Source organism: Protopterus annectens, chromosome 1.part0 (assembly GCF_019279795.1).
Source record: "Protopterus annectens isolate FY-2018-M chromosome 1.part0, PAN1.0, whole genome shotgun sequence".
Classification (NCBI taxonomy): Eukaryota; Metazoa; Chordata; order Ceratodontiformes; family Protopteridae; genus Protopterus; species Protopterus annectens.
In genome coordinates, this window is record NC_056725.1 from 1,452,034,560 (window position 1) to 1,452,060,910 (window position 26,351).

Below are 26,351 nucleotides of genomic sequence, written 5' to 3' on the forward strand. Positions count from 1 at the left end.
GATATGAGTAACAAGACCTTCAGATAAGCTGCAAGTAGGCATTTCATGGGATATAAGCTAGATTTGTGAAGTTAAAGGAAGGCTTCTTAAGTGGCATTTCCATTACTGAGGCAGGTACATTCTGCAGTTTTTGAAAGGTAAGTTTTCAGCTGCTGATGAAGGTAAGGTAAGGAGGCAATGTATTTTAGATGGGAGGGGGAAAGCTAAAGCTACCCAAGTGTTGGGGCTAAGGAAATAGTATGCTTACTTTGTTTGAAGTTTGTGTTGGGAGTAATGAGATTGGTGGTTGATTGAGAGTAACTTCTGAACTTGTGAGGGCAAGATGTTTTTATTAGTTTATATGCAAGTACAGAATAATAATAATTCTGCAATTGATTAATTAGAAATAGGAGGTTATCTTGCTTTAGAAAGGATGAGACAATGATGCTCATTTCAGGAAGAGTTAAATCTCAATCCATATTTTATCTGAAGTGGCATGAATTATGTCATAGTTCTTTATGGAGACTGAGGCAATGATTGGAGACCATATTGTAGCTGAAAAAGTAGGTCTTTTTTCCCTATAGCTACTCTAGCAGGTTTGCTTAGACAAGGAGAGGTTTTGTTGAACCTAAAGAGGATAGAACTGGCTTTATATATATATATATATATATATATATATATATATATATATATATATATATATATATATATATATATATATATATATATATATATATATATGTATTTTTTTATGTGTAATTGGAAGTTTATGGTTTGTTCTAACCAGATCCCAAGATATTTGAAGGATGTAGTTAGTTCAGTGAGGCAGTTATTATGGTCAGGGATATCAACAATGATTAGGCATGGGCCAGTATTTGGTTGGTCCTAAATGTTATGGTGTTGGCTTTGGAAGAGTTAAGAATTAGTTTGTGGTTAAGCCAGTTAAGGAGGGAGTGAATTTCTGAGGATTGTATATGATCCAGTTTGCTCATGGATTTGTAGATGGATATGTTATCAGCATACAAAATCATTGGGATTTGGATAGGTCATGTAGAAGTTTGCTAATAAAGACAGAAAAAGGATCAGGGCAAGAATGGAGCACTGGAGAACACCAATGTGGAGAAACATTTCATCTGAGTGAATTGCCCATTTTTATTGAGAAGTATATGTTAGAGATGACATTCCTTAAACCAAGGCAGTATATTAGAGTCAATTTCAGATTATATTTGTTTACTTAGGAGGAGGAAAGCATGTTCAACAAGATGAAATGCCTTAGTATGATCAAGGAAAAGGGAGGCTGTAAGCCATTATTAAGTAGTATGTCATCAATTGGAGTCCAGATGGCTGTCATATATGCTTCACCCTTGCTGGATGCCATGTGACTTATACCGAGCCAACAGATATTGCCAATATACTGGTGGACAGATTCAGTGCTAACTTTACCCCCCCCCCCCAAAAGGACCAATCACAATACCAGTAGATTACCAGGCACCCAGTATTACTGCTGCACAAGTTAAAACAGCACTGTCCAAGTCCAAGGCCAAAAATACAGCTTCTATGGGACCTGAAAATATCCATGGTTTATTTCTACATGAACTACAGAGTGAACTGGCACCTCACCTGTGTGCCCTGTTCAATCACAGCCTCACTTCAAGCTTTGTCCCTACCAAATGGCGTACTGCTACACTGATCCCTGTCTACAAAGGAGGAGGGACTACAGACCCCAGGAACTTTGACTAAAAGGAAGATCCACTTAGGCAAACGCTTTTATGCACCCTGGTTTAAATGAGAAATGTTCATTAATGTGTCTCTTAAAATTAAGAAGTTTAGAGAGATAACTTACATTAAAATCAAAATAAAATAAAATAAAAATAGAAATGAAAACAAATATAATAGAAATGATACATATATAGTATAGAATAACTAATTAGCACTATATTTATCTCATAATCATTAGTTGACTAATTCTTATCACTACCTCTATAACAATAACGTTAGTAATAAGAGAAAATTAAATAAAAGTCTATTGAAAGAATCATTTTTAATTTTTAATATGTTATCATAATAGGTTTTTTATTTTAAATTTCTTCAGACCACTATTTACTTATTTTATATGAATGCTCTCCAGGTATAAAGAATGCATTAAAATCAATTTGATGAGAATTTTTTAAGATTAGCAATGTTTCATTTATTTTTTAATATTATTTTCATAATATCACAATATAATATAAGTGATTTTTTAATTTCTTATTTTTAATAAATAAATGGAGTTGTTTAACAGCGATAATAAATCACAGGAATAGAATTTTAATGAACATTTATAATACTATTGTAAATATTTTAAACTGTAGTAGCAATAGCAGTAGTCTCACTTTAAGAAATTACGTCATGGTTCGCAATCATGACGCGAAATTGAGCTATTTAAATAAGACTCTACTACTATTCAGATGTTTGTCAGTTTGTCTGAAGAAGTCCGACCATTGATTTGGACGAAAAGCGTTATTTAAATTTAACGTTTAACTTTTATTTTAATAAAGCGAGTGGAAAAGCGTTTGCCTAAGCGGATCGTCCTTTTAGTCAAAGTTTGTGATTTCGTAGTCGTTTTGGTTTTAGACCCCAGGAACTATTGCTGGTGTTTCATACAGCCTACCTTGGTCTGGCCAAAGCCTTTGTTACCATTCCCCACTCAGGAATAATAGAAAAACTTACTAAGCTAGGCATCAACCCTTATATCTCTAGGTGGGTTACAAACTGGCTCACAGATAGAACCCACAGTGTGAAAGCTGACTCCAAGTCAGACTGCTGACCAGTCACGAGTGGAGTCCCACAGGGTCTGGTCCTGGATCCTCTCCAGTTTGGTATCTACTTCTCTGAAGTCCAGGCCAAAACAAAGGGACTCTGGCTGATAAAGTTTGCAGATGATTGCAAGTCGGGAGCCATTATTAACTCCCCAAGTGATGTTGACATCCTACAGAAAGGCCTCAATGAGACCAATGACTGGTGTCAGAACCATGGCCTTAAGCTCATTGCCAAAACATTTGCCTTCATCCCCTTTGGGAAAAACATGGTTCCCTTGAATTATCATATTGATGGCAGTCCACTGAACACAGAAGACATTATAAGAGATCTGGGAACACAGGTTGACAGTAACCCTACTTTTGACCACCACATTGCCACTGTGGTACATCTCATTACTATGGGTTTTGCATCCAGGAAGAAAGAGGTCATTGTCTCCCTCTACTCTTCCCTCAATAGGCCAATCATCGAGTACAATGCCCCATTTGGCATGTACCTGACTAGATGCCTGCAACAACTGGAGAGGCCGCAAAAGTACCTCACAAAGAGGATCCTAGGCCTTAAGCACTTGTCCTATATGGACAGACTCAAACAACTCCAACTATTCTGTCTCATATCGCCTACTTAGAGGCGATCTCTGCTTGACTTACAAAGCCATGTCTGATCCAGCTCTGTTAGAAATGCTACATCTAAAGAAATCCCAATTCATCCACACCACATGCTCCGGAGACCTCAATCTCATTACCACAATCAACAGAACGTGCTGGAGGGACAGGTTCATAACAAAGAGACTGCCCATGCTATGGAATAGACTTCTCATACATGTCAAGCAGAGCACCTCACTGGCCCTCTTCAAGAGAAATCTTGATGAGTGGATGGGAAATAGAAACTTCACCTGGGGGATCACTCCAGTGGCTCTACTCAACAGAGGCACTAGGAACTAAGGTTGGGTGGCACGATGCCAGGATAATACTATGGGCTAGGCTTGTAAAGGCTCCAAGGCCATTAGCCCAGTATACACCTATGAACCTATGAAACTATGAGGAGGTAGTATTGCTTGATGTAGTAAGATAACTGGATATATAAAGCCAAATAGACCTAGAGTTAGCAGACTGGAGACTGGCCAGAAGTGGGATGTTTATGTAGTGTGAGACTGCTTAGAGAGAAGTATTATTAGTGCTCTTTCCCAAATGTTTGACATAATGTTATTGGTCAGGCAGAGATTGTACACATGCATCTCAGTGGAAGTGAAATATATCCTCTGCAGTGATAAATAAACCAAGGGCAAAAGTTGTCTGGGTATGATGAGACATCAGTATGGAGGCACTCTAGAAGTGGTATGACTTCATCAGCTTTTATACGTTTAAAGTACAATGGACATATGTGGCTGGGAGGGAATTTTGTTGGAAGCTGGGGTTGGTTCTTAGGGATGGGGTAATCAATTCTGTGAGAGGGTCAGAAGGGCTGAAGTCTTTTGTATTCATATTGTATGACATTAGCTGAGTTACTGTGTTATGAAGCTTATGGAGTTGACTTCCTCTCCAAGGTTTTTGGGTTTCTGAAGGAGAGCAGATTGATTATTTTTCAGACAGAGGATTTATGCCTTCAAATCGATATTTTTGCAAGGCTGCACCCGGTATTGAAATGAATGAGATTTTCAGTGGTTGTGAGGTTTTTCTAAGTGTTCCATGCTTCATCCCTCAGCTTAAAGAGTGGCTTGAGTTAATTTGTAAACCTGTCATTTTTGACTGGCTTGGACAATATTTTTTGATGAGGGTTAAAAATTTGTTATGGAAGAAGAAGGTTTCTATGAGGGAGATATCAGCTGTATGGGATCAGTACTTACTAGTATGGGTATCCTGTATGGGATCAATACTTATTAGTACGGGTATCCTGTATGGGATCAGTACTTATTAGTATGGGTATCCTGTACGGGATCAGTACTTATTATTATGGGTATCCTGTACTGGATCAGTACTTATTAGTATGGTTATCCTGTATGGGATCAGTACTTATTAGTATGGGTATCCTGTATCGGATCAATACTAACTAGTATGGGTATCCTGTACTGGATCAGTACTTATTAGTATGGGTATCCTGTACGGGATCAATACTTATTATTATGGGTATCCTGTACGGGATCAGTACTTATTAGTATGGGTATCCTGTAATGGATCAGTACTTATTAGTATGGGTATCCTGTACGGGATCAGTACTTATTAGTATGGGTATCCTGTATGGGATCAGTACTTATTAGTAAGGGGATCCTGTACAGGATCAGTACTTATTAGTATGGGTATCCTGACCTGGATCAGTACTTATTAGTATGGGTATCCTGTATGGGATCGGTACTTACTAGTATGGGTATCCTGCACTGGATCAATACTTATTAGTATGGGTATCCTATATGGGATCAGTACTTACTAGTATGGGTATACTGTATGGGATGAGTACTTATTAGTATGGGTATCCTGTATGGGATCAGTACCTATTAGTATAGGTATCCTGTATGGGATCAGTACTTACTAGTATTGGTGTTCTGTACTGGATCAGTACTTATTAGTATGGGTATCCTGTACGGGACCAGTACTTATTAGTATGGGTATCCTGTATGGGATCAGTACTTATTAGTATGGGAATCCTGTACGGGATCAGTACTTATTAATATGGGTATCCTGTACGGGATTAGTACTTATTAATATGGGTATCCTGTACGGGATTAGTACTTTTTAGTATGGGTATCCTGTATGGGATCAGTACTTTCTAGTTTGGGTATCCTGTACTGGATCAGTACTTATTAGTATGGGAATCCTGTACTGGATCAGTACTTATTAGTATGGTTATCCTGTATGGGATCAGTACTTATTATTATGGGTATCCTGTGTGGGATCAGTACTTTCTAGTTTGGGTATCCTGTACTGGATCAATACTTAGTAGTATGGGTATCCTGTACGGGATCAGTACTTATTATTATGGCTATCCTATATGGGATCAGTACTTACTAGTATGGGTATCCTGTATGGGATCAGCATTTATTAGCATGGGTATCCTGTATGAGATCAGTACTTTCTAGTATGGGCGTCCTGTACTGGATCAGTACTTATTAGTATGGGTATCCTGTACGGGATCAGTATTTATTATTATGGCTATCCTATATGGGATCAGTACTTACTAGTATGGGTATCCTGTATGGGATCAGTACTTATTAGCATGGGTATCCTGTATGAGATCAGTACTTACTAGTATGGGTGTCCTGTACTGGATCAGTACTTATTAGTATGGGTATCATTTATGGGATCAATACTTACTAGTATGGGTATACAGTCAAGTGCAGAGAGATAAAAATTTATTTTGTTGATGATTTCAGTGGCTCTGGCTTGAAATTTGTTAGGGTGGGGAATGGTTTAATAATCATATCGGCGATGGTGAAAATGACTGGGGAGAGGTCACTAAAGCAGAAGGTAAAATAGAAAGATTTTTAGATTTGTGGGAATACTGAATTTGTTAGGATGTCTATGATATTATATATGTAGGGTTTTGATGACTGGGTTCTGTAACCAGCTACAGGAGGCTGGGATCATCCAAGAATTCTGAAATATTAGTGGCCCAGAAACTAGTAAAGTTAAGTCTGTAGTCTCCTTTGATAATGATATTGTTGTTTCTAAAGGTGGCTTTTAGGATGAGGGGTTTGAATGTTGGAACTGAGGAAGGTGGAGGAAGAGCTCCAGTTGCTCAGAGTAGCAGTTTGCCCTTAGTCAAGGGAAATTTCAACACTATCCATTTATGGTCACTGCAAGAGGTTGAGGTAAGACTGTGGGATTAATATGGCCTTTGAAGAGAATTAAAATGCTGCCTCGTTTTATAGGATTATATGATCATAGGGTGTTACTAGGTTAATGGCCCTAGGGCCCTTAAAAGCATAGCCAAATTCTACCCTTATTTCCACAATCAGCACCAATTGCCCTGTCCAAGAGGGACACAGGTGGAACCCCCGAGGTGAATATATGGTTACCCATGCAATCATCCAGATTGTGTTTGAAGAAGGCCAAGAGATGCTCTGACATGAAGTGGGAGTCTGTTACAAAGGTGTAGTAACCCCTGGGAGACAAATCTGTCCTTCCCACAGGTTCTATTAATGTCACATACCAGCCTATGATCTTTAGAGTGAGTAACCCATGTATGATTTGACTTAGAGATATGCAGCATTTCCAGTAAAGCAGGGTCAAAGATTGCCTTATATGCACATCATAGATCGCCTCTGAGTCATCTGTATGAAGCAGAATAAAGTGACAGTGATTTCAAACAATCCATATAGGACAGATGCTGAAGACCTTGAATTTTCCTTGTGAAGAACCTTTGTGGTCTCCCCAATTACTGAAGGTGCTTGGAAAGGTACATACCAAAAGTGGTGCTGTACTTAATTATTGGGCTCATGAGGGAAGAGTACTGACAGGTTATAACTTCTTTTTTTCTGGATGCAATGCCCTTACTTATGAGAGGAGCAATATAGAATGCCCTTCTTGCCACTGTAGAGACATGGTAATCAAAGGTAAGGTTGCTGTCAACCTTTGTGCCCAGGTCTCTCACGACTGAGTGCATACTTAGGGTGTTGTTATTGATGTGGTAGTTAGCAGGAACAATACACTTACTGAAAGGGATGATAATACATTTTTTTGCATTGAGTTTAAAGCCATGACTTTGGCACAAATCATTTGTTTGTGTAAGACCATCTTGTAGGATGTTGACATCATTTGGAGATTCCATGACCACTTCCAGTTTGCAGTCATCAGCAAGCTTTGTCAGCCATGACTTTAGTTTTAGCTTGTACTTTGGCGAAATAGATTACAAACAGTAGAGGTCCCAGGACTGATCCCTGTGGAACACCACTGGTTACATGTCTACTGTTGGAGGTGGATTTCCATATTTTGACTATATGGGTTATATCAGTGAGCTCGTTAGTGACCTATATAATGTTATGAGGGTTGATACCTAGTTGATTAGCTGGTTGAGTTTGTCAATGATGTGTGAGTGGGGGATAGTGTCAAAAGCCTTGGCTAAGCCTACAAATTTCCCCTTGTTTAGGGCCTTGGTGACTGTCTCGAAGAAGTCCACCAGGTTTAACAAGCATGATCTCCCTTTGACAAATACAAACTGAGTAGGGTCAAGTGTTTGGAGATTACATATATCTTTGTTGAAATGGTCCATGATGATTCACTCCATGGCCTTGTAGATAATGCTAGTCAGGCTAATAGGTCTATAGTTACCGGGGTCAGTGGAAGCACCATCTTTGTGCAAGGGGGTAACGGTGGCCATTTTTCATTCAGCTGGGATGAAGCTGGTGCTTTGATTATGACTGAAAAGAATACCCAATGATGTTGCTAATTCTTGTTTGAGCCCATGTAGTATACAACCTGAGATAATATCAGGTCCCATAGATGCTGTGTTTTTGGCCTGAGAGAGGGTGTTTATGACCTGCTCTTTAGAGATACAAGGTATAGGACAGGTGGTAGCGATGTCATGGGGTACGTGTGGTGGGAACAGGGGAGTAAAGTTTTCACAGAACCTGTCAGCCAACAGATTATCTATGTCCACAGGCTCAGTATATGTGGTATCATTAACTACCAGTGTGGCACAAATCTGGGCCTTTCCTTTTTGATTACAGATGTAATGAAAGAAAGACTTATGTCTGTCCTTAGTTGAGGAACCTAATTTGGATTTGTAATTTGCTTTGGAGGACTGGTGGTGCTGCGGTAGCGTTGTCGCCTCGCAGTAAGATGTTGTCATGTTCGATTCTCAGCTAGACCGTCTTCTGTGTGGAGACATGCGTGAATGGGTGTACCTTTGTTGAAGGTTGTGTGTCAGGGCTGTCAACTCAGCACATAAATATCTACTGCCAATAATTAGTGGACCGGAGTTCCACTGTGGCAACCCCTAACTAGGAAAAGCTGAAAGACACAACAACTATTTGCTTTGGAGGACCTTACAGTCTTATTTGCTTGTTTAAGCTGAGGAGGGAGTGTTTCTAGTTTAGGGCTTGCTCCCCTCTTATTCTGACTGCAATTTCTTCCTCTTATTTTTAAGCCTGTTAATGGCAGTTGTCTACCAGGCAGGTTTGCTCTTCCTTGAAGAGCTTGTTTTGATCCTATCAGGTACGGCCAAGTCAATGCAGTTATATAGGTGCTTGTATAAAGCATTGGAGTAGATCTTAGCATAGTTGTCAGTTCCATCTTAGGGGAGGTGCAGTAAAGCTAGTTATACCATCCTGTAAGAGCTTATAGTCTGCTTTGTAGAAGTTTTTTAGTTTAGTTGCTGCTGGGGGGGGGGGGCTGTGTGTGTGATAGATACTTCGAATGAGACTGATTTGTGGTCAGATCTCATTAGGGAACACTTAATTGTGAGGGCGCTACAGTGGTCCCACATATTGGTAAGCACCAGATCCAAGATAGTGTTAACCAGCTGGTACAGGGCATTGGAGTTAATGAAGTCAAGGAACCTTTGGGCAAGTAAGTTAGAGCACAAATAATTTTCCCAGTCAATGGATGGGGAAGTTAAAGTCACCCAAAACCATGGTGATTGGATGTATCTTGATAGACTCAAGTAGATCCAAATAGGCAAAGTGGGTGTCTTGATTCATGGAGGGAGTCCTGTAGTTGGCAATGACTTGATAAGGTGTCCTACCAACAATTAATTGCACCTGTAGGGCCTAGCTTTATCGAAGTATTTGTTGGAATGAAAGAGATGTTGGAAGTTGGGGGTGTTTGTTTGCAGCCAGGTTTCTGTAAAAGGTAAAATGTTGAGATGTTTTGGGAAACACATACAATCATTTGGTCCATTTTTTTTATGATGCTGTGGGCATTGAATAGGAACAGGTGATAGAGTGAAGAATTTGGTTGTGGTGAGGTCTGGGAGTAGGTGTACCAGAATTAGGTTAAATATTACCTCTTAAAATAAGAGGAGAATGTTGCTGGTTAGGTGAAAGTGCATTTTTGGAGTTTTTGCTGTAGGTGGAAAGGTCTTTTGTGTACAAGTAGGGTGAGGCAATGGTGGCATTTTGATGGACTGGATTAGCTTTTTAGAAAGGTGTGATGAGTATCAGTCATTACATTGTGGAAGCAAATTTCAGCTGATGGAGATTGGGGGTTGGAGTAGTTGTTTAAGTAGAGAGGGAACATAAGGGAATATTAATATAAGTGACCTTTGGGGTAGAAGGGATAGCTATGGGTTATGTACAGGGAGAGGACTAGTGAAGGTAATAGGTAACACTGCATCTGGGCTAGTATTAATGAATATTATTGTTATTCTGTGGTAATGAAAGGTACTGGAAATTGCAGGTAAAGGAATAACAGAATCTGAAGTATGAAATGGGGAAAAGAGATTGTGAAGGACTACATAGTGAGATAAGAAATGTGAGTCAGCTTACCCAGTATAGGTTTTATATGTAATATAGTAATAGTAAAGGATGTTATTTTCCTGATAGAAAGGGTGTTCCTTTCAAGAATGTTGGTTAAGTAACATTTTGAGGTTAGATAATGGAGCAAATAAATTAAGAAACCTGGGGGTATATCTGAGGAGTTGGTGATGCGAGGTGTAAAAAGCAGGCTACTGTTCCCACATTGAGAGCAGAGTAATTGGTTAGCACCTGTCCACTAATGAAGAAAGTCAACAGTTTTCAGAGTGCCAAACAGGTAACTTGAAAAGTTTTTTTTTATGTTAAGTAAAAATCAGAACACAGACAACAAATTAAGAAGTAAAAATCAGAACACAGACAACAAAATATCAGTTTTTGAATTAATGCATCTCAGAAAACTCGGTGCCTAAGCATTTCAGAAGTGTCGAGTTGACTCATTAAACTTGAAGGCACTGCTAATGGCTACTTCTAACTACACTATGTAATATGTAGCTAAGTGTAATAAAATGGCAAAGAAGAGTTCTGTAGGAAGGAGTGAAAATAAGCAGACTAATGGCCAGCTGATTAATGAGTCAGATGATTATGGACCAGCCTTATAGCTTGCAGACAGCCAAAAAAATATTTCAACCAAAGAAACTAAACTTTTATCATTAAGAAGCAGCACTACTACAAAAGGGAATGCTGTTTATTTTAATATTATGAGTATGTTTTAAATACATACCCCAGGATTCACTAACCTTCTGTGTAAGACTAAGTTAGTCTTACATGGAAACTGCAGTCAAAGAGTAAGATGTCAGTGCGCCATGCATATTCATGAGGGCACGCTGCCTCAACTCTAAGGCTAACACGGAGCATGCACGAGTGCAGGGGGAGTGTCTGACTGCTGAGCAGTCCAAAAATCGACGCCCCTGCAAGTCTCTCAATTGGGAAATGTCAACTGACATGAGCAAGTCCGCTCAAATGTGTACATACCCAACACTACACTCCCCCACATTCTAAACCCCAGTACAATTATAAAATGTAAACCTTTAATTTTTTTTTTAATTATTCCCAATATAGCTGCCCGTATTTGTGCGTGTTTGCATGGGTTTGCCCATTGCTTAGCTACAGTTAGCAGTTTAGAAATCGAAGAGGATAATAAGAAACTTATATGCAAATTAAGCAAAGTAGCAATAGCGTAGTGGTAGAGCCTTCGCACAAAGAGGAGGCATTCCCGGCTTGAGTCCCACCACTCCCCTTTCTATTTTCTGTTGGAAATCTGTATATAAAAATAATTCCTGACATTTATCTTTTAAATTTTAGTAAAAAAGCATTAAAATGGCCTATGTAGTAGTGAACGAATTTTATATATATATATATATATATATATATATATATATATATATATATATATATATATATATATATATGTATAGAAGGTGAAATGGTTATGCATACTAATAAATGCATAAGTAACGTATCTTAAGCAATGTGAAGCACTGCTAAGCAACGTTTACCAGTATTAAGCATATTTAAGTATAATTGCTCATAGCTTAGCACTGCTTTAACTAGCGCAATAGCTTTGAACGGAGCTGCGCATCGTGCAAACTAGCACAAACAGAACACGTTTGCGAGTAGCTGCGCACCGTGCTAACTAGAGCAATGACGGGCAACATAGAGCACCGTAGAGCAACATAGAGCAACGTTGGGCAAAGTTGAGCAAAGTCGGCTAAACACAGCCACACCTCCTAGCCGGTCTGGCCAGTAGTAAAATAAAAAGCAATGACAGGCCTCAAACCTGGGATACTGTGCACCATAATCACAGTACTGAACCACTAAGCCATGACAGATTTTCATATGCATGCACTTTCAACACACACATACATATCAATGGAAGTTTACCCATTGGTAAGCAGGTGTGCTTTCAGCTGAATTTTTTCAAAACCGACCAATCACAGAAAAGTGTGGGAAATGAGGCATATTTAAGCTCTGTAGGCGGGAATACTTGCCATAGCTGGTTGTAGCTCCCATCTGCAGTCAGCATGGCTGGTGTTGGAGAGGGCTCTTGATTTCGAGGCAACGTTGGGGCATTGAGGAATCAAAAGGAATGGTTTGGCTCCTTGTCCATAATCATGAAGAGAGACTCCTGCAGTGCCAATTCCAGGGCACCCAATACAAAGCGGAAGCCTGGAACCATCTAGCTCATGATCTCACCAGTGCCACAGGTGCCCCTCGGACAAGTGAGCAGGTCAGACACCACTACTCAGACCTGAAGAGACGCAAGGAGGACCGACTGAACCAGTGGATACAGGAGGCCCATGTGATGGAAAATGCCCCACTACTGAGTAGGTAGCCATGGAATTAAGTATGTAAGAATTGCCATTGTAGTCTATATTATGGATAGGTATGTCTCAATATCACTTCATTTACTTCACAGCTGCAGGTGTCTGTGCTGCGAATCAGCAAGCCTATGCAGATAGGCTGCTAAGGCTGCGCCACCAGGCAGGTTAGTAATTATTCTACATGTATTGTTATATAAAATAAGTGAGAGAGCCTGAAAAAGAGTGTTGTAACCCATTAATAAAGGTATAAAAAGTCTTGAATAAGTCTTCTGCATGCACTGTTATATCAAATAAATGAGAGAGCCTCTAGAAAAGTGTGTTATGTAATTAATAAAGGTATAATTCCTGGAGTGTGTCTGTGTCACTTTCTTTGATATGTTGTTGTACCCTTGCATTATAGAAATAGTACTGTTGTATTAAGCGCTGTCAACCCACACTTGGGTAGGCCCATATAAAGTGGATGAAGGGAGTGCCAGTAGCTGTTAAGCATATATACAGTCCTCAACTGTTGGTTCATGCCTAGCATGTACAGGTTAATCTGGCACATGAGTAGCTTGGTATTGTGTTCCCCAAAAATGTCATTGTGCTGGCAGAAATGTAGGGAACTGTTAACATATAACTGATAATTTCACCTAAACATATGTAGATAAGTATAGGAAAGTAGAGCTGTCAGTGTACCATCTCAGCAGTAGTGTGTCTGAGCAACTCACAAAATATGTAGCAGTAACATCGCATCCTGGACAGTTTGTATGTCAGATACAGCCCATGTATGTAAAGATCTAGCAAAAGCCATTTCCCAATTTAAGGACAATTGGGTAGTGTAATAATACATGTAGGGGACATATAACTGCAGTTAATAGGAATGTAGTGTAAACTAAAAGGATATATAAGTTGTTAATGGAGCTATTGTTTTCCACCCTACTGTATGTGCATACAAAATGCAATTTCACACCTCAACGGGTATGTCTAATCTCAAAACATTTGTTGGGACATATGTCCTATTGGTCTGTAAATATCTGCATTTATTTCGATGCATGTGCCCTGTTCAAATACCACAATATTGGTGGCCTGTTACCATCAATTAAACCTGCATGCTGTTGTAATGTCCACTTTTGTTCTATATCTGCATGTGTCATGCTTGCTGTTCAACTGTTGGAACTCTGATGTGTTGGGTTAATGGGAATATTTCTGCATGCTGTTATAAGTAATTGGGAATGCTGTTGACTGTTACTAACCCATATTTTCATTAAATCCTCCTAAACATAGAACGTATGGGAAGGCCAGTCCCCTCGGACCCACCTGTCCCACCTCAGCTGGCGATGGCACCTGGCACCAGCAGGTCCAGTGCCCAGCCTGGGACCTCCTCCTCCATTGGCCCTGTGCCACCTTTGAGTGGAAGTGCTGCAGGGGATGGGGCTCATCCCCCAATGCAAGCATGGGTGGAGGAGGGCCACCTATCACCCTCCGAATAGTCCAGGCTGTGGTGCGTAGGGAGATTGAGCGTTCTGTCACTGATCCTCTACATCAGCTTGAGGCACAAGTGGCGTGACTCATGGGTGAGCCTGCCCCTCCTACTCAGCCCCCAGCACAGCCACCCTCTGGGCTGTGAAGTTGCAGTGGTGACAGCCCATGGGTGGAGATCTCAGTTCCACTGTTGCCATCTGCGGGCTCATGGGCTTGCGATTTCCAAACATCCTTTCCCGTCAATGGTGTTCACCCACCACAAGTGTCATATTCTGCCCCGTATGCGTCTTGTTTGTCTTGTCTGTTTACATCCCCAACCTACCTCCCCGAATATACCTACTTCCCCTACCCCACATTCCACTCTCACCTGACAAAAAAAAAAGGGCAATCTGCTCCCCAAAAAAATTATGCCCCATACATAGCTGCCCATTTTGCACACATGTCTGCTGGACACATAAACTGATATTTAATTGGCAGTACAACATACTTTGTTGTCCTCACCTCTCTCTCAGGGGTGGAAGGTTTCATATTTCCCTCCAAAATTATTGCATATGCACAGCTGTTGCTGTAAAAGAAATGGGCAGCTATGGTCCTTCCCTACACCCGTCCTGCACATCCCAAGCTGTTCTCCCTACTGTCTTTCCCTCTTTGTGCCCCTTTTTCACCACTTTCCTATCTCCCCATTTTCTTTTCTTTCAAAGAAATGAGCGTGAGGGTTAGCGGGAATAAACACTTTTAAGCAGTAATTAGCGGGTTTGCCCGAGAGTGCGCTTGTGTGCGGTTAGCTAAGTATTGCTAAACTTCACGCAAACACACGCAAACCTGCTTACAACTGCTTAAAAGTGCCTTAGTCATCCTGCATGTGAGGGCCCTTGTTCTGCTCAGCAGCAAAATAAAACACCTCTGTCAGTCTCGAAACCTGGACATTGGGCACACTAGACTGCATGAAGTACCACTAAGCCACAGTAGATATACAGCAGGTTGTTGCTGAAATAGATATAGCATGCATCAGAATGAGTGAATATAAAGGAAAGATAGGAATGCCATAACACAAAACCTGTTCTGTGGAACTTTACCAGCAGTTATTGTGGAATTGCATTACATGACTGTGATAAGAGAACCAGCCATTCTAGCAGTAAATAATATTACAGCAGCACTTTACAACCCCCACACAGTATCATAGCAGGACAAACAGTGGCATATCTGATTAGAGCAGAGGACATTCATCCCAACTGTGACTACATTTCAGGGATGTCCCTGATTTTGAAACATATGTTAGCTGTGTCCCTTTGAATCCCCAGAAAAGTACTCACGTTAGGCAGAAAGGTGGGGTATTACACCAAATGAATAATGACAATGTGTAGGAGTTAGACACCACTTGTACTTCAGAAAAGGTGTAGTAATCCATATGCACTGGTTCTCTCGAAGTCTCCACTTACTGTCTCTAATATTTTGAAGGTGTACCTCACTTTTACCTACCTTTACCTCACTCTGTTCAAATATGTACTTGAGTGTTTCAGAGGCCTGGCCGAGGCAGAAACACACAGGCATATCAGCTTTTCTGCTGTTACACACTGTGCAAATAGCTTTGGAAGGAGTTCAACAAGCATACCTTTATGTAGGAGTACAACACTGAAATACCAAAGGATGTAGCCATGTACTGGTAGCAAATGACTGTAACAATGCCATTGTACCAATGCTGAAAAGACCTGTGCATTGCACAGACAGAGAATAATAGCCTAACATCTGGCTACCATCTGGATAGGTCCACAGTTGGGAGCTATTTAGACAGACTACTTGCCTTGCTAAACTAACAGGTACACAGCAACCCTTTACGTCCAGCAAGATAACATTCACACAATAATACATAATGCTCTCTGTATATCTGCATCCCACCCAAATGTACAATATACCTGTGTGTTCAGGGTCTACCAAGGATGTAGGTAGGCATACTCAGTACTGGAATTGTCCAGTTTTCTTGAGCATCCTGTGCTAATGTCAACAATAAAAAAGCACAAGCTGTGCAGAAGTGAGTACATTAATATTCACAGTATAGCAGTTCACAAACAGTTTATGTGCCAAATAAATACATCTCAATAACTACTTTTGTATGGCAGTTAACTGTATAAGTAGAAAATAAACTACATACTCCCATGTTTCTTGTGTTAGCATTTGTAAAGGTGAGTACAATTCTACACTGACAACTGTGTACTGGAAGTGGCAACATTCAGGTCTGAGTATAACATTTAATTCATTGGCTACACCCCTAGCTTCAGATATAAGAACTATACCAACCATCTGACTTAAACAACGGTGTCCACAGCAAACAGGCATGTACCCCACTTTGGAAAGTTGAAAGGGCTATGCCTACCTGACTTAGAAATTTATAGCATTGGGTTGCTATGACAGTGAGTACTGCAATTACCACACAGCAGGCTGCATGCAATTACCAAATGGTGGCCACCAATTGGTGCAGAGGCCATCACATGCACATGTGCAGATACCTATAAAAGCAGGCTGTACTTGCTGCCCACACATGCAATCATTCCCTTGCAGATATTGAGAGAGAGAGACAGAGAGACAGAGAGAGAGAGAGAGAGAGAGAGAGAGAGACACCCACATCAACATCAACAGGAAAAAAAAAAAGCCAAAGACACAAGGAACGTAATACTACCAACACATACAAAGGAAAGGTTTGTAACAGATATGTATTTACTGGCATGTAGTAGATGTTTTTGAAAAGTACTCTACATACTTTGAAACATCCATATGTGGCAGCAGTACATATCTATGCACAGATGCCCTGCATAACTACTGCCATGGACAAATCAGTGTGTAGCTGTGTGCAGTGGGACATAACTGTGACATATGTAGCTCAGCATTAAATGTCAAACATCTGATCCATGTTATCTGTGGTCTGTACAGTAGTGTGGATAATGGCTGTTTGGGGGAGTAGCGCATACAGCTATATAAACATGGATGTGATAGATTAACACATGCATGATAGTCATATTAACGTGTAGCTTAAGAATGGCAACTGCTGTACCAGATTAGTATGCTAATCTAGCATTTGCAGCTATATACACACCCTCTAATATTACTGTGTGCTCACATGTGACAGCAGTTCATGTTGCAGCAAGACCCAACAGGTCAGCCGTGAGGTCCAGAGACTTACAACAGTGTGGACCTTGTGTGTTTATGGCTTAAACATATGGAGAGATATATCTGTGTCAGATATATTAGCATCTGTACATGTGCATAGAGCAAGGGACATACTGCAACTGTTTGTGAAGGGTGGACATATATATGTCAGTGAAGGTTGTTATGTGCATATTTGTATGTAGGTTGTAGTGTGTGGCAAACAAGACAGCATACAGTGCTGGCATTTGACGTATGGTGGTTAAACGCTGTGGGTGTGATTTGTTAGGTTTGCAGTGTTGCAGCCAGTGAGGCCTGCTAAAGCTACATGGGCTGAGAACACCTTCAATGCATTTCGCACAAGACTGGGCAATATTATTACATAACTGTATACCTCACAACCTTTGCATAATTTATATTCCCACCATGAAAGGTGGACTGTATATGTGCCTATATGTATATCAATATGTACACCAATGGATGTTTATATGTATTTGTGTGTATATATATATATATATATATATATATATATATATATATATATATATATATATATATATATATATATATAGAGAGAGAGAGAGAGACAGAGTCATATTTACTGCGACAGATGCCTGGTGACAAAGCCATGGCCTCAAGCTCAATGTCAAAAATGCATTGGCATCCCTTTTTGTAAAAACTCTGTACCCATGAACTACCACATAGGTGGTAGTCTACTTAACACCGAAAGTGTGAAAAGAGACCATGGGACACAGGTGGGCAGTAGTCTCCCCTTTGATAATCACAGTGCCACACCAGTCATGTAATCTGTCTACGTGGCACACCTCATCACAAAAGGTGTGTCATCCAGGGAAAAAGAGGTCAGTGTTCCCCTCTACTCAGCACTCATAAAACCCATTATAGAGTACAATGCCCCTTTTGGTATGTACCTCACAAGACATCTACAGCAACTGGAAAGGCCACAGACATACCTCACAAAGAATATTACCGGCCTTAAACAGATGCCCTATGCAGACCGTCTCACAAAACTACAGCTAGACTGTGTCGCATACCGCCTACCCAGAGGTGACCTCTGCCTAACATACAAAGCTATGTCAAACCCAGAGCTGTTAGACATGCTCCACGTAAACAGATCACAATCCCTATGAGCTACATGGTCTTGGGACCTAAACTGTGTCACCTCAATAAACAGAATATGCTGGAGGGATTGATTCCTATCTCAGAGACATCCCATACTCTCGAACAAACTACCTATCAATAGCAAACAAAGCTCCTCATTAGCACTAATCATGAATAATCCTGATGACTGGATAGGAGATAGGAAATACACCACGGGAATAACCTCTGTGGCTCTGTTTGACAGGGGCACTTGAAATTAAATTACTTGGGTGCCAAAGGCCAGGGTACTGTCTGGCTAGGCTTCTATAGGACCTAGGGCTAATAGCCTATTACCTACCTATGAACCGATACACATCCACATGTACTTGTTGCAATAATTGCTATGTGAGGTTGACTGAGTGTGATGGTGAATGCATTGGTGAATGTGTCAAAGTTGTGTATATGCGGGATAACTTAGTGGGAAACTGTTTCTATCATGGTATTTTGTGTTGTAGCTCTGATCCCAGGTAAAGATGTGTATGCTATTGATAGGCAGAAAAAGCAGTATGGCATACGGTCTGACGTAGTCCCTTGGTGTTAACTGGGGTGTGCCATTGGAGGCTAAAGCAGTGCATGTATGATTATTGATTGGTACTGCTGGTGAATCCAAATCCCGTATGAACTGTAGTACTACCTGAAGCTGTAGGCCTAAACAGCACAGTATGGTGTATGTCCCCATTGCTTGGAACCACTGTTTTGTGTGTTCCTTGTAGTCCTCACAGATTACATACCTTAGGCATAAGGTTTTGTAAGTACTGACACACAGTACTGTATGGTACACATGTAAAGCTCATCTGGTTTGCCATACCTTTATGTCTTGTATGTGTGTCTGATGTGTGTGTGGGTATGCCTGTAACATGCCCTCGGCCATATGTGTGTTACAGGATATAAGTGTGTATCTAACAACATGTATAGTCTAGTACAGCAGTATGCCACCTATATTCATGAATGTGCACATATGTTAGGCAGGGGTTTGCCATCAACAACTAGTGTGGTATACTGGTAATACTGTAACTGGACTTTAAATTATTACAATGGATGACATATTTCTTTATGCATTAGCTTGATATATACCTCTTGTGGCTAGGTGGTGCATTGTGTCGCATACAGTGTGCCATGTACTGTTGTACAGTCTTGCATAGTAGTTTCTCTTTGTTGCTGTGCAGAACATAGTTTAATGTATAGAGCATGCCAGGCACTGTCAGGCAGTTGTGGGTTGAACACTGTTATGTGGTATTGAAAGTGTGTATCTCCTGACAGCCAATAGGTTGCTATATATGGCAGTTCAGTGATATCTGTACTGCAGAATGTTAAGTGTGCCACATGACTTGCTCACACATATTGTTTTGTTGTCTTCCAGGGTTCATGGCCCACCATCGCAACCCAACCTATAGTCCTGCTGAGGATGAAGTCATAACAACCAGTCTGGTTCAGCACTACACCCTGTTTTTCTCAAGAACCAGCCAGGACCAGCATGAGTGGACTGCACTGTGACAAGATGTTGTCCGTAGGGTAAATGACATAGGCATGCATAACCAGACATATGAGCAGGTACGCCATCACTGCAGTGATTTACTTAGACATGTCCAGCAGCGTGCATGTGATGTCCATAGACAACAGCTTGCCACAGGTGGTGGGGTTACCACCCCCCCTCACCAGAGTGGAGGAGCTGCTCTGGAGCCTGGTGGCTCCTGGCCAACAGCAACAACAGCAGACGTGTCATCATGGAGGCCAGAGCCACCCAGCAAGTTCACATGGAGCGTGCAGGTAACATGGCATATCTGTAGACTACTGTTACCTCTATTGGTAGATCATGCATATGTGAGATGTGTACTGTGTAGTTAGAAGATGTGGAGCCTGGTGTTGTGCAATACTGATAATTTGGAACATAATCTGTAGGCCTGTGGCTGTCAACCATTGTACTACTGTAAGACTGTAAACCCACAGTAGCAATGCCACAGTTGTTGCCACTGACAAACTGTCTCATATCCTTGTAGGTTCATCTGGTGTGACAGCAAGGCAACAGACCCATGCTGGTGAGTGTGTTCTACATTTAATATTGCAAATAAAATGTGCATGTCATAGGTGAGGTGTAGGCCATGTTTGCTGTGAGACAATTCACATCTCAGTAACGTGGGTAGCTGCCTCAAACACATGCAATACACAGAGCATCCCAAACAATTGTGGCTACACTGTAGTTGACATTGGATAGGCAGAGTCGATACACATGCACACAACATACACAACTTTGTCATACACAGTACATGTTAATATGCTACTCATGGCGTATTCAGACACCCGCTGTAAGGTCACACTCCAGTATCCCAAATGTCATCCACACAGCACACATAATATACCTGAAGGGAAGAGGCCTATCATGGGGTGGTGCAACACTCTTCAACACACAACACATTCATGTTAGGCAATGCTCCCTATTGGGCACCTTACAAACCCATGTAACAACTGGCTGTGAAATGGTGAATGTAGCCATAGTACTGCAGTTCAGGTACAGCATGATAGGTGCCTGCCTGGCACACATTAGTAGGCTTGAGTGACCACATGATGCTGCATGATGATGGCTCATGGTACTACACCCCATCCAGTTACAGTAACCACACTACTACACATAGCATTCATTGCTGTACTCCTCAGTGTTGTGTGTTTGCAAACATATGCACCTATACACAATATGTATAGCAATCACCATTTGCACAAAGTGACACATATATGTCTTGTAATGCTACTGAGTGTATAGGTCACATGACACACATGAGGTATGTGAAATGTTTAATGTTGCAGTTGTGTTGTAGCATGCTATTTCATAGCTGGCACTGGCATGTCCTCAATATGTTCTACACTCACCATAACCACTGTACAATGGCTATGTTGAGCAATGGTATTCCATTAGTTATACATGCACCACTCGTCCTGTGTGTATACGTAGCATGCATGAGCTAAACCTTTGTCCACAATTATCTACTAAAGACACAGATGCTCTAATCTGAAATGGATATCTATGTGACAGACAGATACACATCCAGCCATGGTATGTATACCTGTGAGTGATGGTGCACAGGACATTGAAGAGCTTTTAATACTTGCACAGCAATGTTGTGTCCATGTACACATTGCGTTCCAGGGTGAGGCCAGTCACTGAACAAGAACACACATGCATCAAAGCCATGTATACTGTTATTAGCAAGGACTGTCTACACTCGCCCTGCATGCTGACACATGTGATATGACTGTTTGGCTTGTGATACTGTAACCCACCATCAACTACCATTGAGTATGTTCTGGATTGCTGGTGGTGGTGTGTGTGTGTGTGTGTGTGTGTGTGTGTGTGTGTGTGTGTGTGTGTGTATGTGTGTGTGTCTGTGTGTGTGCGTGTGTGTCTGCTTTAGTGAGGAGTGTATTTGTGTGCATGTGTGCATGTGTGCATGCGTTCATGTGTGCATGTGTTCGTGTGTTCATGTGTGCATGTGTCCATGTTCATGTATGCATGTGTTCATGTGTTCATGTGTGCATGTGTTCATGTGTGCATGCGTGCATGTGTTCTAACATTATGTACAGGTCATAAAGTGTGTTTCCTGTCTTCCTCTCACAGGTGCTGAGGTTGGGCTGGTTCACTGGAACAGGGAACCTGATGTCACTGACACAAATAGTGATAATGAGGATAGGTGTGTTGAGGCACAGGCATGTTTGCCAGGGTCTGTTGTTGGGCTACCAATCGACAGTACACAAGTGTCCACCCCATCCATGCACACAGTCATACTGCCAATGCATCCATCATCACCAATGCCCTTAGCTGAGGGACAGTGTACAGTCAGCAATGGCCAGGACAGTGTGGTATCTATGGCACATGCATCCCGACACAGCAGCCATACCCAGATGTCTGGAATGGTACTACATAAGCAGATGTCCATGGGTTCTCGTCGGAGCACTGCTGGTCATCATGCCCCTGGCAGATGTGCAACAGGTCTTACAACCTCACGCATGTTCCAGGCTGTCATGGAGGCACAGGCATGTATGGAATTCTACACCAGACAGGGACTAAGGGCACAGAGGGCACATAACACTGCTTTAAATGACAGTATCTATGACCTAGCAGGTGCCATCCGTAATTACACTGAGATCACTGATAGATGTTCGGGTGAGACATTAGATGTCCTCCACAATGTCATGTCCATGTGTCAGGACAGTGCGGGATGGTTGATACGTCGACGTAGACTTATGCTAGCAACATCAGCAGCTGGCAGTCGCCGTGGACATCCCTCAAGTCACAGCCGCTCCAGTAGTGCCAGTTCCAGCCCCAGCAATTTTGGGGTTGGGCTGTCCATAGACCATCCTAGAAGACCACGTGCATGTGGCTCTGGCCAGTCCCAACTGTGACCTGGGTCCAGTGCACATATGTCTACCTCTGAGGATAGTACCCAGTCTGGCTTAGTACCTGATACTGTCAGTAGCACTCCTGCCAGGCACAGGTACCGTATCCATGGCCAGAGATGGTAATCTGTAAAGCCTGGCAGGTACAGTCTGTGGCTGTCCCACAAATCCCCATATATGGCAGCCACATGGTGGAACTGTGTGCATGCAGACACACACATACATAAACCAGACACCTAGGGCTAACACATACCCGCACACATTACATCAACGTTGGCCCATACAAGTACTCTTGGCCCTCACACACACACACACACACACACACACACACACACACACACACACACACACACACACACACACACACACACACACACACACACACACACACACACACACACACACATGTTGTTTGTATGGCTCAATGTAGGCCTCTGGCAAACCAACAACACACCCTGTGCATATGATGAAACCTGTACCACCTCCTGTCATCTGTAACATTGATGCAGGAACAGGCTAACATGGTGCTGATGCACAAGGTGACTTTATAGCAGTATAGCAATGTTAGCATGTTGTCAGCAGTAAAGTGTAATGATATCCTTGAAGGTGTAGCTGAGCAGACATGATGCATTAAAGCTATGATTGTCAATGTAGTATTGTTTACACCAGTGTTAATTCCAATAGTGTATTGTCTGCCCACGTGCCACTTGGCTGATGTGTGTAGTATTGGCAGCGTGTGTTAGAGAGTGGACAGTACGTGTGGGATGTGTGCAGCACAGATTTGCAGGTGTACATTTTTGAACATGGTGGAGGTGCACTGTCTGCAGGTACGTGCATAGTGGACACATGGGCAGGGTGACATGCCCTGTATTACACAGTGTTAACACTCAACAGTTTCTATTGGTGGCCAGTATGCATTGTACTACACACATTTTGGAACTTGGGTACACATGTGTGTATGACATGGTTTGGCACTGTGCTGTGGGCGATACTGTTACTATCTGTCATTGGTTTGCATTCTGGTAGTATACATAACCTCAACAGCCTGACCATAAACAATCGTTAGATGATGTCTTGACAACTGACACACAGATGTAGGACACACAGTAACATTTGGATCCTTCAGGTACTATACTATGCCAGTAACCAGTGGTATTCACCTGCACCCATTCCTGGGACCACTCCTGTTTGGCATATAGCTCTCTTAGGTACAAGCAAACACAGTAGGGATATGTCCGTCCATGTCTGGAAATGCATACTGTGGCCTATAATGCATTCTCCAGATGACACACACATCCTCCACAAGGGTATCATACAGACAGATACCTGTTGTCAAACCCATGCTGTAAAGCTATAAGCCAAATAAAGCATAGTCATCCACCTTTACAAAACATAGTATCCTCACAGTACCACATAGGTAGTAGCCCCCAACATGTTGAACAGGTACTGATGTGTACATACAGCCAAGTGTTACATCATCTTTCCTTTGGTAATCACATTTCCAAAGGTATTTTGAAATCCCTCGGTGGATCACATAAGCAATAAGGGGTCTGCATGCATATCCACAAAGGTTGTTGTACACCTATAATGAATAGCCATCATTGACAGACTTGGCTGCGTTTGAACAGGTCTGAAATATACCTCAGGCATAAACCCTCACTCACACGATTCAATAGAAACTGTAATGAGTGTGTGTGACATGGATGACCTAGGCCAGGGATCACTGCAGTGGCTGGGCTTGTCACAAGCATACAGATGTGACCTAAGGTCTGGAAAGCGGCAGCACACTGGCAAAGATAACAGATGTGTTCATGGAGAAAGCAGGGTTCCCACCTATGAAATAATTGAGGTCACATGTACGTATATGTATTTGCCACACAGCTACCTGATGTGCAATGCACATACTGTTGTCATTGTGATATGTCATACAGTAGTAAAAGCAAAACCCACAACACATTGACCAACTGCGTCACACAAATAGAGCATACACACACACTCACCAAGTGCAGAATTTAAACCCCTACCTAACTACTTTAGGATACTAGAGGAGTACACATTAACACAACGTGCTATACACAATACTGGGAGCTCTCCTTTCTACAGATATATGTTTAGGATGGTGACATCATCAGACTTGACAAAGATAAGTATACCACTTTTAAGGTGTTTTAGTAGTCTCCAAAAAGGTTGCTCCTCTTCAAGGAGATACACACACCCACTCTAATACAGATGTCAAGTGCAGGATTCAAACCCCTATCTAACTAATTTATGATGCCAGAACAGTACACATTTACACAACATGCTATACACATGACTGGGTGCTTTCTTTTCCACAGGTATATTTGTAGGTTGGTGACATCATCAGACTTGACAAAGATAAGTATACCACTTTTAAGGTGGTTTAGTAGTCTCCAAAAAGGTTGCTCCTCTCCAAGGAGATACACACAAACTCTCATACAGCTGTTAAGTGCAGGATTCAAACACCTACCTGACTAATTTATGATATTAGGGCAGTATGCATTTACACAATACACTATACACATTACTGGGAGTTCTCTTTTCCACAGGTATATTTGTAGGATGGTGACATCATCAGACTTGACAAAGATAAGTATACCACTTTTAAGGTGGTTTAGTAGTCTCCAAAAAGGTTGCTCCTCTCCAAGGAGATACGCACACATACTCTCATACAGTTGTCAAGTGCAGGATTGAAACCCCTACCTAACTACTTTATGATACTAGAGGACTACGCATTAACCCGACGCGCTAGACACATTATTGGGAGTTCTCTTTTCCACAGGTATATTTGTAGGATGGTGACATCATAAGACTTGACAAAGATAAGTATACCACTTTTAGGGTGTTGCAGTAGTCTCCAGAAAGGTTGCTCCTTTCCAAGGAGATACACACTCACAGACATATACACTTTCATACAGTTGTCATGTGCAGGATTCAAACCCCTACCTAATTACTTTATGATACTAGAAAAGTACGCATTAACACAACATGCTAGACACATTACTGGGAGCTGTTTTTTCCACAGGTATATTTGTAGGATGGTGACATCATCAGACTTGACAAAGATAAGTATACCACTTTTAAGGTGGTTTAGTCATCTCCAAAAAGGCTGCTCCTCTCCAAGGAGATACACACACACTCTCATACAGTTGTCAAGTGTAGAATTCAAACCCCTTCCTAACTACTTTATGATATTACAGCAGTACGCATTTACACATTATGCTATACACATTACTGGGAGCTCTCTTTTCCACAGGTATATTTGTAGGATGGTGACATCATCAGACTAGACAAAGTGGGTGACATTAGGTGGGCTACATAGAAGGAATTTCTAAACACTTTGCAATGTGATCATCAAAGGAGAATTTACTATCTGCCTGGGTCCCCAGGGCCACAATTACATTCTCCGTACATACTGGATTACCACCTATGTGGTAATTTGTGTGCACTTTGTTTTATCCAAAAGGGATGACTATGCATTGGCATTCTGCTTGAGGGCATTGTTTTGACACCAGGTATCTGTCTCTGTAAGACCCTTCTGGAGGATGTCTGTGTCAGCCATAGAGTCGATTATGGACCACAGTTAGCAGTCATCTGCAAACTTGTTCAGCTATACTCCTCCCATGCTTGCCTGTACCTCTGTGCAGTATCTACTGAACTGGTGGAGTCCCAGGACCAAGACC